Consider the following 19071-nt stretch of genomic DNA (forward strand, 5'->3'; position numbering starts at 1 on the left):
CAGATTACTCTTGTGACCAACCCATTTTACCATTGTTACAACTTATGAAAAGAGCCTTGGTGGTGCAGTGGTTTGCCCATTGCCAGGAGTTTGATCCTGACAGGCTTGAGGTTGACTCAGCTTTCCATCATTCTGAGGTCAGTAAACTGAGAATTAAAATTATTGGGGGCAATATACTGACTGTGTAAACCTCTTATCAGGGGTGTCAAACTCGCAACATCACATGACATGTCGCAACATATCACGACTTTTTCCCAATTGCCAGCAATGGGGTGGGCGCAGTTTTGACATGACGCATCTGGCCCACGGGCCGCCAGTTTGACACCCCTGTCTTAGAGAGTGTTGTAAAGCACTATGAAACAGTATACAAGTCTAAGTGCTATTGCTATTGCTATTTTGAATGTAATGGGCAGAGTCCATTATGGTTGTAACTCAACTTCCAGAAATGCCTTCAAATTCCCAGAATTCTCTAGAACAGAGTTGGGGGGGTGAGGTGGAGAGGGAATGGTTCTATGTGTCCCAACAGACAAACCACATAGCTTCATTTGCACAAATGAAGCGCACATGCAGGCGGTCGGCTGCTGCTTGTGGAAGTGGGGATGCGCACACATTCAGCCGCCACTTCCGCAGCCCGGTTCTGAAAGGCTCAAGGCCTGGTAGTGGGCTGCAGCCCAGGGGTTGGGGACCCCTGCTCTAGAAGCATGGTTGCTGAGAATTCCGGAAGTCATCATCCAAACACCTGGAAGCTGATCAGGTAAAATAAACACTTGTCTAAATTCATTTGGTGATTGTGTCAGAGAATCACACCTTCTCTGAGGCCTGAAATCCAGATGAGAGCCACTCTCTCCTGTTCCTGAAGACCAAGTCATTGGGCATGAGGGTTGATGGGAAGAGTGAGACCCTTTGCTTCATTATGCCTTCCCCTTTTTATCCTTATTGTTTAAGTTCTTATTATATTCCTTCTTAAATTATGTTAATATTATTTTTTTATTTGATTGAAGAACTCAAGAGTTGTTGAGAGTTGGGCGATTTACAGGTTTAATAAATTATTATGATTATGGTTCGACACACAGTCAGCCAGATGTTCTGGCTGGATTTGGCATTTTTATCCACCTATCAAGGACCCGGGATAGGCAGATATTGATGTTTTGATGGTGTTAGAAGTATTGTCGCAGGATGTAAGCTATTTTGTGTAAAGCTTCCTTTTGCAATTGACTGAGGGTGAATGTGTCAATGCTGATAGTGTTCAAATGGTGCTCCAATTGTTTTGGGATTGCACCCAAGGTGCCTATTACTATTGCTACTATCTTTGCTTTCTTTTGCCACAGTCATTCTATTTCTATTTGCAGGTCTTTGTATTTTATGATTTTTTCCAGTTCTTGCTCTTTTATTCCATTGTCTCTGGATACTGCCATATCTACTATCTAGAATTTTTTTTGAATTTCTTATAAACATTTTTTAAATCTGGGGTGTTATGTGGCAGGTGCCTGTCTATTTGAATTCTAAAATCCCAGAATGCTTTAATCTTCCTCTTCATTTTCTATGATTTTCTCTATTTTATGGCCCCACTAGTTCTTGCTAGCAGAAAAATGGTATTTCTTACAAATCTTCTAATGCTCCATTGTTGCTACTTTTTTGTGCTGTTGCTTGTAGTCAGTTTGTGCAATTAAATTATTATTATTATTTGATTTTAATAATCAACCTCCATATCAGCCATCGGAAAATTGGCATTCATTGTAACTCTTAATATTCTCTGATACTTTGGGCCTGTCACACTTGCTCAGATAAACCCACCTTACAGGGCTGTTGTTGAGGGGAAAATAGGAGGAGGAAGGTGTATTAGGTATGTTTCCTTCCTTGACTTATTTATAGAAATTATAGAGGTGGGATATAAAAAAATAAATAAAAAAATAAATAACTACGATATACATAGCATTGTATGCAAATTACCCTTGCATGTGCTTTGTCACATACAAGTAGTCCTCAACTTATAACCATTTGTTTAGTGACCATTCAAAGTTACAGCGGTGCTGAAACAAATGACAATGGGTCCTCACACCTATCACCATCACACCATCAACATTTGGGCCCTTGGCAATTGTCCTGTATTTATGATGGTTGCATTATCCTGGAGTTGTGTGATCCCTAGTTGCAACTTTCCTAGGTAGCTTCTGATAAGCAAAGTCAATGGGGGAAGCCAGATTCACTTAACAACATTTGAGTCACTTAATTACCTCACTGATTCACTTAACGACTGCCGTGAAACAGGTCATAGAATTGGGTACGACTCACTTAACAACCGCCTTGCTTAGCAACGATTGTCGTAAGTCGAGGACTGCCTGCATATCAAAGCTATGTATCCTTCTCAAATATAACACTTTGTTAGTACAAAGTTCTGAGTGCAAGATAATCCACTCTACCTCCAGACAACTCACCACAGCCAATTAAACTGGACTGCTGTAAAGGAGACGGAACGTGACTTCTATATATACAGTCATTTTTATGTTAAATTTGGATTGCCAACAAAGGGAGACTGGTATAGCTATTTCGAGATATTTAGCTCTCATCAGCCAGCCACACCCTTCTGAAATTCAAACCTGGGCTGCTTGCACGCTAGGCAGCTGTTTTGACCTCTAGGCCACAGGCTCTTTCTCATTTTGTCAGCTGATACAGGGAAAAGCTTTCTTCTTCCCATATTTGGGCCGAGCTGGTGCATCAGTAAAGAAACACTTAAGATATATCTCCTCCCCTGGTCTCCTCCCACATGTGTGTGTGTGTGTGTGTGTGTGTGTGTGTGTGTGTGTGTATGTATGTGTGTGTATATACAGGGCTTTTTTTGTCATAGAACGCTCAGAATGGAGTTCCGGCACCTTTTTTGGATGGAACCTTGTAGGGTAGGCAAGGTGGTTTGTATGACATGTGTAAGTTCTGGCACCTTTTTCTTTTACAAAAAAAGCACTGTGTATATATATATGTATATGTGTGTGTACACAGACACACACACACAAACACACACATTCTTTTTTTCCTATTTTCTTTTACCGTTTCCCCCCCTTTCCTGCACTTTTAGCTCTGTCTGATTTCTTTTCTTCTTCTTTTCTTTTCCTTACGATAAAAATGCACTAGACTTTATCTTCTTTCTTAAAATCTTTAGTACAGTTAATTATATTTTAAAAAGGAACTTGAGTTTGACTCTTCCATCAGTATTCTCCGTGACATCAGCATTACCTCCAAAGAGAGGAAGGAAGAAACCTCAGTCTGCATAAAATCTGCAGGTGATGCTAATATGGGAAATATCAGTCAAATGTAAATGGAATTCAGATTATCATGTCATCACGAGGAAGGAAAATCCTTGCTAAAATGTGCCATGTTTTAACTTGGACAGTTCCAAGCTCTGTTCATTTTTATGGGTCTTAATCATGTCAAATACAGAATGTAAAAATAGGGGCCATGACTACACATAGTCCTCAATTTACAACCAGTCTCCTAGTGACTGTTCAAATTACAACCTACCTTTAGAAAGGGATTTTTGACTCAGTTCTGAAGTTCTAATGATCATTCCCCCCCCCTCCCTGTAGTCATCTGACTGCACTTTGGGCAACTGGCCACATAGTCAAATTTATGGCTATTTGCAGCATCCTACGGTCATTTGATCACATTTAATGATAGTTTTGCTGAAAAGTAGAATTTACTTTTGGTTTTTTGACAAAACCACAACACAGCAGACAGCGGGTTTACTGAATGATTGTGGTGTGCCTTTTATGACTGCTGCAAAAAAAAAAAAGAGAGAGCATAAAATCAGGTTGGTCATGTGATCAACCCATATGACTGTACAGGCAGTCCTTGACTTACAACAGTTTGTTGAGTGACCGTTCGAAATTACAATGACCTGGAAAAAGTGACTTATGACTGCTTTTCACACTGATAACCGTTGCAGCATCCCCCATGGTCACATGATCAAAATTCAGATGCTTGGCAACTGATTCATATAGTATTTATGATGGTTGTGGTGTCCCGGACTCATGTGATCACCTTTTGTGTCTTTCTGACAAACAATATCAATGGGGAAGCCAGATTCACTTAACAACTGTGTTACTAACTTAACTGCAGCGAACCATTTAACAACTGTGGCAAGGAAGGTTGTAAAATAGGTCAAACCTTCTTTAAAAAACTGTCTCACTTAGGAACAAAAACTTTGGGCTCAGCTGTGGTCACAAGTCGAGAACTACCTGTAATGGGCAGGGTCCATTACTATCATATATCAAGGACTATTTGCATCCTTCACTTGCTTTTTCAACCCTCTGATATAGGCTGTCGTCTTCCAGCAATGCCCAAGGGCAGTACAAGGAGCATGATTAACACCAATGCCTCGTTGGCTGAGGAACTGAATATCTTCTTCGCTCGCTATGAGGTAAAAAGTCCAGACCCCGTAGCCTCTGCTGGCCGGCCTTCTGACTCTCAGCCACTCACCCTGTGAGAACACCAAGTGAGAGCTGTATTGAAGGCTGTGAATCCCAGCAAAGCCGCAGGCCCAGATGGGGTGCTGGGGATAGTGGTTAGGAATTGTGCCGACCAATTAGCAGGGGTCCTGACAAGGATTTTTAACATCTCCTTGCAAACGGCATGTGTACCATCATGCTTGAAAGCAGCTACCATTGTCCCGGTCCCCAAGAAAACTGCAGTTGAGTGCCTGAATGACTACAGACCTATTGCATTAACGTCTGTAGTCATGAAATGCTTCGAAAGATTGGTTCTCCAACATCTCAGGACATGCCTCCCACTGGATTTTGATAAACATCAATTTGCCTATAGGGGAAATAGGTCGACAGACAATGCCATAGCTACTGCTTTACACTCTGTAGCAAGTCATCTTGAGAAACCTGGAAGTTATGTCAGGATGCTTTTTGTTGACTATAGCTCGGCTTTCAACACCATTTTGCTGAGCATTCTCATCAAGAAGCTGACTGACTTGAAATTCTCCCCCGCCATCTTCGATTGGATTCAAGACTTTCTCAGGGACCGGTTACAAATAGTGAGGGTTGGGTCTGCTTTGTCCACCCCCCTGAAGCTTTGCACTAGCTCGCCACAGGGCTGTGTGCTTAGCCCCTACCTGTACTCTTTATACACATATGACTGTGTATCATCTGACCCATCCACTGCAATAATTAAGTTCTCAGATGACACAACTGTGGTGGGTCTCATTACAGGTGGGGATGAGACAGCATACAGGGCGGAGGTACAAAAACTATCCATATGGTGTAGTAACAACAACTTGCACCTGAACATCGGCAAGACGAAAGAGATGGTGCTAGACTTCTGGAGGAAAAAGGAGGAACGTGCCCCACTTTACACTGGGGAGGGCTGTGTGGAGAGAGTTTCCTCCTTTAAATTTCTGGGAGTCTACTTCTGTGAAGATCTGACCTGGAAAGTTAATACAACCCAGGTGGCTAGAAAGGCCCAACAGAGGCTTCACTTTCTCAGGGTCTTGTGGAAGAACAGGGTAGAACAATGGCTAATGACCCTCTTTTACCGGTCTACTATAGAGAGCGTCCTCTCGTATGGTATTGTGGTCTGGTATGCTGGTGTGACAGCCGTGGATAGGAAAGTATTACAGAGGGTGGTGAGTACAGCACAAGACATTGTGGGCTGTTCCCTGACACCACTGGATGACATCGCCAGGGCTCGTTGCCTTGGAAGAGTGAGGAAAATTCTCAGGGACGACTCACACCCTGGACGGTATCTCTTTACTCTCCTACCATCGGGTAGGAGATATAGGAGTATAGCCAGCCGCACCAACAGGCTGAAAAACACCTTTTATCCGTGGGCTGTTAGGCTTTTGAATGAGAAATAACTTGTGTGAATTTTATGCAGAATTGACTTGGGAGGCCGGTGTGTGGTGTAGTTGGTTCACATGGTGTAGTAAGATGGAGGGTTTGTTGTCACTGTGTGTTGGGGGGTGGGAGCACAAAGGGAGGCTCAGCTAATCTCAATGTATACATAGTTGTACTTTGACAATAAAGATTTATTCTGTTCTATTCTATTTTGTGCAAAATAAGCAGACCAAACTTTGCACAAAAGAATAGTTGACCACAAGTGTGAGATACGGACTCAAAATAAGGACAAAGTAATGCCAAAGTATGAACATGAATTTGGGCAAACTCCAAGAGACAGTGGAGGATGGAAGCCTAGCATGCTATGGTCTATGACGGGTAGGGAGCATGGCTGACTCAGGATTTCTGTGAGTTGAAGTCCACAAGTCATAAAGGGGCTGTAGTTCCCCACCCCTGGTCTATGAAGTCGAAAAGAGTCAAACACAACTTAGCAACTGTATAACAACAACAATACCTTTTTACTGGGCATTATTACTGATACTACTGTTGTGGACACTAAGCTGATGTTGAACTTAATTACGGCAGCAAGACTTTTAGTAGCGCAATATTGGAAGAAGGAAGAACTGCCGACTATAGAAGAATGGACTTTAAAAGTCTCCAATCTGGCGGAAATGGCAAAGATCTCAGCGTACTTGAAAGATCAGTCGCAACAGAGATATATTGTGGAGTGGAGAAGATGGATTGATTATATCCAGAATAAATATGGGACTAAAAAGTTTCATCTAGCATTTGAATAAGTATTGATGTGATATTTAAATTGTTTGTAGTTATTTTATAAGAGTTAAAGTACCATTGATTTAATATTTTATTGTTGTTTGCATAAGGTAGATTATGATAGTTTGTATTTTTATACCCTGTATTGAGCTCTGGGAAGTCGGGGAGGGGGGAGGGGGAGGGGAGGGAGGTGTTGGGGAGGGCTGGGGAGAGGGGAGGGGGTTGGGAGGGGTTTTGTCTTTTTAAAACTTTGTAAAACTTTTCAATAAAAAAAAACAATACCAAAGCTTTCGACCTCTCAGGACACCTATTGGCAGATCTATTTGGGACAAAAAAAGAAAATTTAACAGCATGATTAAGCATGAGATTGTTCAACTCCCACACATCAAAAGATTTCAGACCATCTCATAAAGTTCTGAAGAAATGCAATGAGCTTTTAAAACATCTATAAGGGACTTGTAATCTGTCTTCCTCTCTCTGCCCCTTTCCCCTCTCCTTATCTCAATTTAAATCCTACATCGGTTTAGCCACTCCATGCATTTGATGGTGAACTGTAGTTCATGAAAGCTTATGAAATCTGAAAGTTCAAAAGACTAATTAATAAGTTAGTTAAAGGTAAGTTAACAAGGTGCTACTAGGTCCTGATTTGTGACTACCCTTACAGTAGTCCTTGAGTTACGAGCAGGAGGAAGGTCCACAAGCATGGCAATAGTCCAATAAAAGAAATTTCAATAAGATAGTCCAGGGTAGAGTTCTTAGAGTCTTAGACTCTTCTCTTGTAGATAAAGGCAGGTAGAGGGGATGCACATTCAAAGTTTCAGGATACTGTATCATATAAATGTTAGTAGTATTCATAACTTTGGTCCCTAGTCTGGTGTACAGAATAGGGCTAATAGTAAGTAATTTAATTAATTAGGGGTCCTCAAACTGAACATGGTCTTCCAAATTGTTGCATGAAAATTTAAGAGGGGTTTGCAACATTGGGATAGAATAGAAGAGAATAGAACAGAACAGAACGGAATGGAACGGAGTGGAGTGGGATGGGATGGGATGGGAGAGAGGAAAAAAGAAGAGAGAAGAGAAGAGAAGAGAGGAGAGGAGAGGAGAGAAAAGAGAAGAGAAGAGAAGAGAAGAGAAGAGAAGAGAAGAGAAGAGAAGAGAAGAGAAGAGAAGAGAAGAGAAGAGAAGAGAAGAGAATATTTTATTTGGCCAAGTGTGATTAGACCCACAAGGCATTTGTCTCCAGTGCAGAAGCTCTCAGTCCACATGCAAAGCAACATAACAACAACAACAAGACGGGGTAGTAAAGAAGATGAGAAGGATAATAATAATACTACAGGTATACAACATGGGCAAATGTACTCAGACATAAGACAATACTGTAAGGATTAGGTGTTCAGCAGAGTGATAGCACCAGGGAAAAAAGTGTCCGTGTCTAGTTGTTTCTGTAGTAATGCCTTACAGCGGCATCAGGAGGGAAGGAGTTGAAATGATTTATGTCCAGGATGTGGGGGGGGGGTTATAAATATTTTCTCAGCCCTCTTTTCTGACCCACACATTATACAGGTCTTCTATGGAAGGCAGGCTGGTTGCAGTTGTTTTTTCTGCAGTCCTAACTATTCGCTGGAGTCTGCATCTCTCCTCTTTGGTCCTGTCCTCTGTGTGCTGTGCATGCAAAGCAGGAATACTGTAAGAACTTGCTCTCATTCTGTCTAGACCAGGGCTTTTCAACCTTTTCACCCATTGTACCACTTTTAGGATATGGCAATATTTGAGTACCACCAGTCGCCTAGCAAAACTTGATTACCAGAAAAAAAAGAAGGAAAAAAGTGATGAAGTACAGGTAGTCCTCATCTTACGACTGTTAAAAGTTACAATGGCACTGAAAAAAGTGCCCCCCAAGCCACAGCTGAGCAAGACACCTGTCTGCCCACTCAGTGGCGCTCTTCTTCCTATCTGAGGTTTTCATTGTGAGCATTTCTGTTGAGGATTGGCAGCGGGGGTGGCTGGGGGGGTGTTTGGTTTTTATGCCTCCAATCTGCTGGGTGGTTGCAGCAGGTTTTGGTCACTTCAAGTGACTGTCATAAATATGAATCAGTTGCCAAGCATCTGAATGTAAATCACAAGACCCTGGGGATGCTGCAACATTCCAGCTGATTGGTGCTTCTTCTGGGCTCAGAAGTGCCAGGATCAGTGCTGAGCTCCAGCTGGAGCCTAGCGCTGATCCTGGCGCTTCCACTGAGCCCTGACAGCCCTGCAGCTCCAGCCATCTCTCACTCAGGCTTGTGCGATGCTGCCATTCCCCTTCCCCACTACCACTTTTCTAGGATGGTCGCGTACCACCTGCCAGGTACCAATGTACCACAGGTGGTACCCGTACCACTGGTTGAAAAGCCCTGATCTAGACAAACCAGCAAGTTGGGAGCAAGTTGAAAACAGGTTCCAATATGGGGGTGCACATTCCCCTGAAGCTGAATTCACTCTTGTTTGGTTTGGGCAAGCTTATAGCAAAAAATAGGATTTTATACAGTTGCTGCTTTAAAAAGCAAATATCGATTCAAAATAACTGCAAGAAAGGTTTGATTCTGGGAATTGAGCTAAAGTAAACAAGTATTGCCATTAAAGTGTGAATTTTAAATATGAATCTTTAGCTGCCCATTTCTAATGAGAATATTTCTTTTATAAAGTTCCAAAACTCCATTTTTGTTTTGTTTTAGAATTCCTGGCTTAATGCATTTATAGAACTAACAATATTATGAAGTACAGATTACCCTGTCCCATTAATGCACTGAAAAACAATGGCATCTGGTTCTCATTAGATCACACTGAATCATGATACAGTTTGTTTGGTTTTTATTGAATGGGAGCTGTACATCCCAATCCTGTGATTTGTAAACCATAGCTGATGGCCAGAGCGCACAGATTTATCTTGCCTGAAAGCCATGCTAGATTTCTGAATGGTGAATTAGAGGGATACAAGCTAAATTTTTTGGGGTGGGGCCAGGATAATAATTAATAGACTTCATTTCATTTTCATTACGTGGGGTTTTGCAACTTTGGCAGCTTTAAGGCCTGTGAATTTCAACTCCCAGAATTCCCCAGCTAGCCTTGCTGTCTATATGAATTCTTGGAGTGAAGTCCACTCATTTTAAAATTGCCAAGATATGAAACACTGCATTATACTGTAATGTGGATTAAATGTAGTTAATGTGGACAATTGTCTGTGGAGTTAATGACCGCATGTGTCTCACATGATGCATCTGTTCCTTTATGATAGGAATCAGGCTACTATAGTTTGTTTTACAGCTATGGTTTAACAACACCAACTATGTGTAATGTGTGAATCTATTCTTAATGTTAATTATGAGAAAGGTTATGCAGAGAGCGAAATGAATTTGTTAAATGGTTTTTCATATATTCATGTTCTGAAGATGAAAAGGTTTTCAACCACTTGGAAAATGTCTCATAAAACTAAAATTGTGTTGCTTTTTGTTTCAAGGCTGGGGGAGAGCCCAGTTAAGATAAGATGACCTTTATTTATTTTTATTTATTTTATTTTATTGCATTTATATACCGCCCTTTCCCTGAAGACTCAGGGCGGTTTACAGGGAGTTAAAAATCAACCATACAAAAGTTAAAACCCAATTTAAAAAATATTAAATCAACCCTGTACTATTAAAAACCCCAATTAAAATGAGTGTCTCCTCAGCCTGGGCCCGAGAGCTCAAAGAGCCAGGTCTTCAGGCCCCGGCGGAATGATCGGAGGTCGGGAGCAGTCCTCAGCTCCACCGGCAGCTGGTTCCAGAGGGCAGGCGCCCCCACTGAGAAGGCCCTACCCCTGGGTGTCACCCACCGACAATCTCCTACCGGCGGGACCCTGAGCAGACCCTCCCTGTGGGAGCGCACTGGGCGAAGGGCGTTTGATGCCAGCAGCAGGTGTTCCCTCAAATACCCCGGGCCATGTAGGGCTTTATAGGTGATAACCAGCACCTTGAATTTCACCCGGAGGGCAACCGGAAGCCAATGCAGCTCGCGGAGTAGAGGTGTTACATGGGAGTATCGGGAGACCCCCATTACAACTCGCGCGGCCGCATTCTGCACCAGTTGAAGCCTCCGAGTGGTCTTCAAGGGCAGCCCCATGTAGAGAGCGTTACAGTAGTCCAAACGGGAGGTCACAAGCACATGAGTAACTGTGCATAGGGCGTCTCGGTCCAGATAGGGACGCAACTGGCGCACCAGGCAAACCTGTGCAAAAGCCCCCCTGGTCACGGCTCCTATGTGATCTTCAAAATTGAGCCGTGAATCCAGGAGGACTTCCAAGTTGCGAGCCCTATCAACGGGGGGTAACACCTCACCCCCCCATCGTTAGAGGTGGAATAACTTGGTTAACCCGAGATGTCAATATGCACAGCCACTCAGTCTTGGCGGGATTGAGACGAAGCCTGTTTCTCCCCATCCAGACCTGAACCGCCTCCAGGCACCGGGACATCACGGAGAGGGCATCACTGGGTTGGTTCGGGGTGGAAAGAAAAAGTTGGGTATCATCAGCGTACTGGTGATACCCCACCCCGAAGCCACGAATGATCTCGCCCAGCGGCTTCATATAGATGTTGAACAGGAGAGGCGAGAGAACCGACCCCTGAGGGATTCCACAAATGATAGGCCTCGGGGCGGATCTCTGCCCTCCCGTCAACACCGACTGCGAGCGGCCCTGGAGGTAGGAGGAGAACCACTGTAGAACGGTGCCTCCCACTCCCAACCCCCTGAGACGCCGCAGCAGGATACCATGGTCGATGGTATCGAAAGCCGCTGAGAGATCTAATAGGACCAGGACAGAGGAGCAACCCCTGTCCCTTGTCCTCCAGAGATCATTCACCAGCGCGACCAATGCCGTCTCCGTGCTGTGTCCGGGCCTGAAACCCGATTGGTACGGGTCCAGATAATCAGTTTCCTCCAGGAACAGAGGGAGCTGATGCGCCACCACACTCTCAACAACCTTCGCCAAATAGCGAAGGTTGGAGACTGGACGGTAGTTGTCTAAAGCAGCCGGGTCCAAAGCAGGCTTCTTAAGAAGGGGTCTCACCACCGCCTCCTTCAAGGCGGCAGGGAAGACACCCTCCTTCAAAGAAGCAGTTATTACTGCATGGAACCAGCCTCGTGTTCCCTCCCGAGCCGCATAAGCTAGCCAGGAGGGGCACGGATCCAACAAACAGGTGGTGGTGCTCAGTCTCCCCATGATCCTGTCTACATCATCAGGGGAAACAGGGTCGAACTCAGTCCAGATAACATGCTCAAGACCGCCCGATTCCTCCACATCAGACTCTGCCCAGTCAGTGTCCAGGCCGGTCCGGATCCAAGCGATTTTGTCCGCCAGATGATGACTAAACTCCTCGGCTCGTCCCTGCAAGGGATCCTTTCTCACCTCCTGGTTAAGGAGGGAGCGAGTCACCCTAAACAGGGCGGCCGGGCGATTATCTGCGGACGCGATAAGGGCGGCAAAGTAGTTAGACTTCGCCGTCCTTATTGCCGCAAGATAAGACCTTATAAAGGTTCTTAACTGCAATCGGTCGGATTCGGATCGACTGGATCTCCAACAGCTCTCTAGACCTCATCTCCGACGCTTCATCTCCCGGAGCTCCACAGAGAACCATGGGGCCCAACGGGATCTGCGCCGGGTCAGAGGTCGCATGGGTACAACGCAGTCAAGTGCCCTGGTGGCAGCCGTTTCCCAGGCCTCCACAGAGCATCGACTGGGCTGTGGGTAAGGGTGATAGGTATAGGCCCAAGCGCCCTCTGGAACCGATCCGGGTCCATTAGGCGCCTGGGGCGGAACCACCTGGCCGGTTCCGCTGCCCAGCGGCGGGGGGTGGCATGACGGAAAACCAGCCTCAGGAGGTGGTGATCTGACCATGACAGAGGGGTGATGGACGGGGAGCCCCCTCCCAGATCATCCAACCACTGTCCAGACAGGAATACCAGGTCGAGAGTATGATCCCCCACATGAGTTGGGCCCTCAATAACCTGGGTCAGGCCCATGGCTGTCATGGAAGCCATGAACTCCCGAGCTAACTCCGACGACCCTCCCAGTGACGGCAGGTTGAAGTCACCCAGGACTATAAGCCTGGGGAACTCCACCGCCAACCCTGAGAGGGTGTCGAGCAGCTCAGGCAGGGCTGTTGCCACACAGCTGGGCGCCAGGTATGTAAGCAACAAACCCAACTGAACCCGAGAACCACATCTCAAGAGGAGGGATTCACTCCCGGCCATCTGGACAATGGTGGCCTCCCGGGGACACAAAGTCTCCCGAATAACCACTGCCACCCCACCACCCCTGCCCTGAGCCCGTGGCTGGTGCAGCACCCGGAAACCTGGCGGGCATAACTCGGTGAGAGGCACCCCTCCCTCCGAACCCAACCAAGTTTCCGTGATGCACGCTAGATCCGCACCTTCCTCCTCGATCAGATCATGGATGAGGGGAGCTTTGTTAACTACGGATCTAGCGTTAAAATAGACCAACCTGAGCTCAGGGGCCTGATCACCCTCATCCCCGGGTAAGAGGGTGCTAACCAGAGGGTCGGAGCGCGCCACCGCTCGGAGATAGCGAGGGCACGATCCCAGGTGTTGATATGGCCCTCCGCGCAAACACCTGCTGCCATTCCCTATCGCCGTGGGGATTTTTTTTTTTTTACTGTGGGTACACTGAACTGAGATCCATGTTTGTATCACCGGTGTGTTAAGATCTGGCACTGAGGAAAGATTATAGAAAAAGTAGCTGACCAATATGGAGGGGAACACTAAAGCAGAAGTCCCCAAACTTTTGGGCACCAGGGACCGGTGCCACGGAGAATGGTTTTTCCGTTCACCAGAAGGGGTATGGTTTTGAATACTGCCTGCATCCTGAGGATGGAGCTTTGCTTGTTTGTGCAGTCCGCTTGCTGGCATGCTGCTGTGGACCAGTGCCGGTCCACAGACCAGGGGTTGGCGACCCCTGCACTAGAGCAATTGTAGATCAACTGCAAATTTGAAAGATAGAAGTAGAGCGATAGAAACAGCCAAGAAACTGATGTCCCAGTTTAAGTGAAGAAACAATGTGGTTTGGCGACCAATGATGTCCCTCCAGAGTGATCTTTCTTTCTTGTAGCAGCCAATCAGATACCTTGGAGGTGGCCACAGTCAGCAGATGGAAAGCAACCTCTCTCCTCAGCAAGTGGAATTTAGAGGCATGGTCTCCAATACTAGAGATAAAATCAAATCTTTAAGACCAGTGGGCTTCTGTAGACACTTCTCCCATAGAATCACCACAAGTCAGACTTGAATGAGTGGATATCATCATCACCACCACCATCATCACCATCCACTTCGGCACACATTAATTCCATCCCTTTTTAAAAACCATCCAAGTTTGTGGTCATCTCCAGTTTAGCAACAATGAGTTCCATACTATACGATGTTTTGTCATCCAACTAAGTATATAACATCATCAATGTTAGATGGGTTGCTTTCTGCTCAGGGTTGGTGGAAGTGTTGTTTTCTTCTTTAGATTCCTGATTAGTCTTTTGATTACTGTTTGTCTGAGTTGGTAGTTCCTAGACTGGGGTATTGTTTACTGCTTACTTGTTGATCTGGTATTAATTCCTGAGTTAATCCCTGCTTATGTGAGTAGTGATTGCTAGTGAGGAGATGCTTTGGTCTTCTTCCTTCCTTTCTAGCTTTTTGATTGTCTCTTTTGAATGGTATGTATATGTTGTTTATCTCTACATGCCTATTGATGGTTAGCAGAGAACATCCAAGAACACCAAACAGCAGTCAGAAAACATGATGGAAACTCTTTAATGACACACTACATGGACATACTTAACCATAGTTTCAACTACGAAACTGTGAATATCCTAGACCAAGTGAAGTCCAAAAACACTAGAGTATACCTGGAATTGGCACTTAGACAAATAAGCCATCAACAGCACATAAACAACATTCACACACCATTCTAAAGAGACAATCTCTTGGACTGTGTGTGGCTCTACTTTCTCTTTCTCTCAAGGATATTCCCATAGACCATTACATTGTCTTTGGACTTTGCCATCACAGTAAACCATTATTTAAGTATGATTTGTGCAATAAGTCATTTTCTAAATGTACTGAACATGCTAAGCCATATCATGGACTATCAAGCAAAGCACAAAAGACACTAAATCAAAAATAGCCATTAAAGCTTAGTATAGACAATGCATGACTCCCCCGGTCATCATTTCAGAGAAATTGCCTTATCTGAGCAGAAATCGAATAACCAAGTACAAAAAAGTTGTGGGAGTAGGAACAAGTGGCAATTTCCTTCTGACTTCCCCATTGACTTTGTTTGTGAGAAGCTGCCAGGAAGCATCATAAATCATGATCATGTGGGTATGGTGATGCAGAGATGCTTCAGCACCCACAACTTTGCCAATATAGCTGATCTGAAGATCTTTGAAATGCAAATCTCATGGGTCCCAGATTTTGGACACATTCTTAAAGTTAGCCCACTTGAGGTACCTTGACTCAAAAACTCTTGCCCTATGATACCCTGCTTTGCCCAGTTGATGGCTATAAACAGACAAACAGACAAAAGAGTTTTAGAAGTACATAGATGAACCAAATTGACTTAGCTTGAGAACTCATCTCATTCTTATGAGCCTTGGCTTGCTATGAGCATAACGTTTGGCTTTCAGCAGCCTAGCAATATGGAATTAGAGGTAGGATGTACCCTGTAATCACCGTGTCATTTTGGTATTATTGAGCAGACACCACTAGTTGTAGTGTTGCCCACTTTGGAAGGCCTCTGAAACATAGCCTTTTTTTGTCCTAGGAAATTAAAGCTAAATCCCTAATGTGTCCAAAGGCATATCCTCTCCCCAAATTTTATTTGCTCAAGTTTCATTCAATGAAAAGATCCTTTAGTGATCTGGTGCCCCGACTTTAAACCACTGCAAAGAGTAAGACACTTTTTTCCTCATTAAATCTGCCCAAACCCCACCAATGCAGCCCCCCAAATTTTCCCCAAGTTCACTCCAATAAAATAGTGATAACACCAGCCACACTCTCTTAGGCCTGAGAAGACAAACTGAAGGGTGGGTCCCATCTGCAACTAAATTTCCAACTCTTATACTTTTGTGAACAACATTTAGCTCCATTTGCCCTTAGCAAGCTAAATCATAAACAAGCAATCCACATTATGGCTTGGTGTGTTGTATGGCTTGGTGTGTTGTATGATCCTTGGCATAACACAATTCCATCGCAACGAACCAGTCAGAACTAGAATTGCACACAAACATCTCCACCTTGATACTATCAAGACTGAGTATCTCCTCTCCCTCCAGGTAGGTTGAGCAACACTCATTTAAAATGAGCAGCTTGCCTCATTTTAAAGAGAGAAAGAGCAACAAAGGTAATTAGGTGATTGGAGGCTAAAACATATGAAGATTGGGTATGTCTAGGTCAGGCATGTCAAACTGCTGGCCCACAGGCCGGATGCACCATGCCAAAACCGCGCCCACCCTATTGCCAGCAGTGGGGAAAAAGTCGTGATACATTGCGTGACATCACATGACATCACGAGTTTGACATGCCTGGTCTAGGTTAATGAAAGGTAGAACTAGGGTGACATGGTAGCAGTGTACCAGTATCTAAGGGACTGCCACAAAGAAGCCACAACATATTCTCCAAAGCACCTGAAAGCAGGATAAGAAGCAACAGCTGGAAACCAGTCAAGGAGAGAAACAACCTGGAACTAAGGATAAATTTTCTGACAGAACAATTAATCAGTGGAACAACCTGCCTCCAGAAGTTGTGAATGCTCCAACCCTGGAAGTTTTTAAGGAGAGATTCAACAATCCTTTGTCTGAAATGGTACAGGTTTTCCTGCTTGAGCAAGGGGTTGGACTAGAAACATCTCCAAGGTCCCTTCCAACTCCATTATTGTCATTCTGTTATGTCTATCTGAATAGCCCGCAAACCTTAAAATTACTGAATTGTACCTCTGGGTTAAATTTGGATAACAAAATGCAGACACAGACAGACCAAAAGCCAAAAGGACCTTCCTGGATGCACTGGGACACTGAGAATGTTAGGCCTGCAGCTTGCAAAGCATCATTTATCACGTTCTTCTGAGTTTTGACACTTGTGGTTTGAAGAGCTTCAGTAAAGGGAAGGGAAAAAGGAGAACTGCTGGAAGGGGGAGGATGGAGTTTGCGAAAGTTGTGCTCTGCCATTTCACAGGTCAGTTTCGAAAAGACTAAAAGCCAGCAAGAAACCAGCCTCAAGCAATCACATTTCTAAACTAGCAATGTTGTGTAAGGCATTAAAACATCAAAAAGGCACACCCGGCCTGCTCCAGGAAACTAGCTTGCAGAGCTGGCCTTAAAATGCAGCTCTGTATGAAGAGCAGATCCAAACTTTACTTCTTTCGATTTAAAAACAACAACAACCCTGATTCACTCCCTCACTCCCTTGAGGGATGTAGAACTTTTTGACATTGCACGTGAGCTTCGGGCATCATGTGTGGCATTTCATATGACTTTGTTATCCAATTGATTAAGGGTCTAGTTTTCACCAATGTGAAAAAACTGGGGTGGTGCTATTTCATTACAAAGGGGAGGAGGTAACGTGACTGAATCTACTGCCAATAACATTCCTGACTTAACAATTAATAAGAAAGACAAAAAAAGTCTGGATATTGGATGTGGCAGCGCTTGGAGACAGCAGAAGAGAAGAGAAAAAAACTGGAGAAAATCACAGATCATAGGGACCTGCAAATAGAACGACTGTGGCAAAAGAAAGCAAAGATATAATCCCGAAACATCTGGAACATCACTGGCATTGACAAAATCACCATCAGTCAATTGCAAAAGGCAGCTTTATTTGGAACAGCTGACATCCTGTGATGATATCTTTAATGCCATCAAACAACAATATCCACCTCCTCAGAGCCTTGGAAGAACTAAATAGATGGATAAAAATGCCAAATCTAACCTAAGCATCTGGCTTACGTTGCAATCCAACCATAATAATAAAGAAATTTTTTCCCCCAAGGACATAATACAAAAGATGCACATGAGGGACAAGGATGACAAAATTATCTTAGTCTTAGCAGTTTATTTTCTTGGGATTTTTTTTAAAAATAAAAGCTTTCTTTTTAAACAAAGGATCATTTTTGGATCACCTTGTAAGCTCTTGTCTCAATTCAAATCCTCATGAACCCAAATATATAGTAGTTCAGCTACCTCAGTAAGGATTGGATTCACAGGAGAATGCTTGGAAACAACGGAATTTATCCCCCTTCATTCTCACCTTAAAATGGTGAGGCTCTTAGCAGGTGTATTCTACCAGTGGCTGCTGTTAAATTTTGCAAAATAAAATTTGCCTTTTTTAATGGTTGGAAATGCTTTTAGTTTGTGTAGGACTGTCTCCTCTGTGATTTCCAGAATGTTAATCCGCTCAGCAGGATCAATATTTAACATGGTGGAAGGATCCAAAAGTGACATTCTGGGAAAAGCTGTACTAGATGAAAGAACCCAAGAATTTATCAGTTGTTTATAGTCCTTCTGATCTAGAATTCCAGCAGTGGAGCATCAGCCTCCTTCACTTTGATGTCTTCTAGATATATTTGACTTTGAAAATCTTAATCTGCAGCTGATTGGCTGGAAAAATTTGAGACTCAGCTAAAAGGAGATTCCTGGCTGGAGAAATTCTTGACCAACATTATTATATACTTTAGGAAACATCAGGCAAAGAATGGCCATCTCTTGAGTCTTAAGAGTGGTGCAACAGAGATCAACAGCATGATGCCTATGGTTTTTAAGACCCTCCACAGAACCCACTCACCGACCCCTTAATAAATAATTTATTTCATTTCTAAAGGTTGAAATCATATGGAATTGATCTCATGAGATTTCAGAATTATTGGATTAGTTATTGTGCAGAATTCTAGCCTTTAGGTGTGAACTTCCTGTGATAAGAGTCTCCCAAATCTTATAACATTTAACCAAATGTTTTGGTTTTGCAAAAATTGGAGTAACTGGAAAAAACCCCCAGAGGATCTATGAATATTCTATTATTTTATCCATCAAAATGAATCACAGAATTGAAAGACACACGATGTAAACTGAGGAATTGTACACAGGATACAATTGTCTGTCACTAGGGAAAAAAGAAAGAAAGAAAGAAAGAAAGAAAGAGAGAGAGAAAGAAAGAAAGAAAGAAAGAGAGAGAGAGAGAAAGAAAGAAAGAAAGAAAGAAAGAAAGAAAGAAAGAAAGAAAGAAAGAAAGAAAGAAAGAAAGAAAAATATTTCAAGACAAGGAGAGGCAATTTCACCCAGTACCCCACATTTCTGAAAGCAAAATAATGTTATGGTTTACTCTAATAACTCCCATCCAAAATGAATGTTCAATTGATTTGGGTGGGATTTTCAAACAGGCCCTTCAAATCTCAGCC

The 19071-nt window shown here is 43.7% G+C and overlaps 1 protein-coding gene across 1 annotated transcript in view; it reads right to left on the bottom strand.

The window, feature by feature from the left end:
• Positions 1 to 19071, bottom strand: part of MYO1F (myosin IF) — a gene marked incomplete at its 5' end in the record, with an annotated part of 85880 nt that overhangs the window by 66375 nt on the left and 434 nt on the right. The window lies entirely within an intron of this gene.

The sequence above is a fragment of the Vipera ursinii genome (genome assembly GCF_947247035.1).
Source record: "Vipera ursinii genome assembly, chromosome: 1".
Lineage (NCBI taxonomy): Eukaryota > Metazoa > Chordata > Lepidosauria > Squamata > Viperidae > Vipera > Vipera ursinii.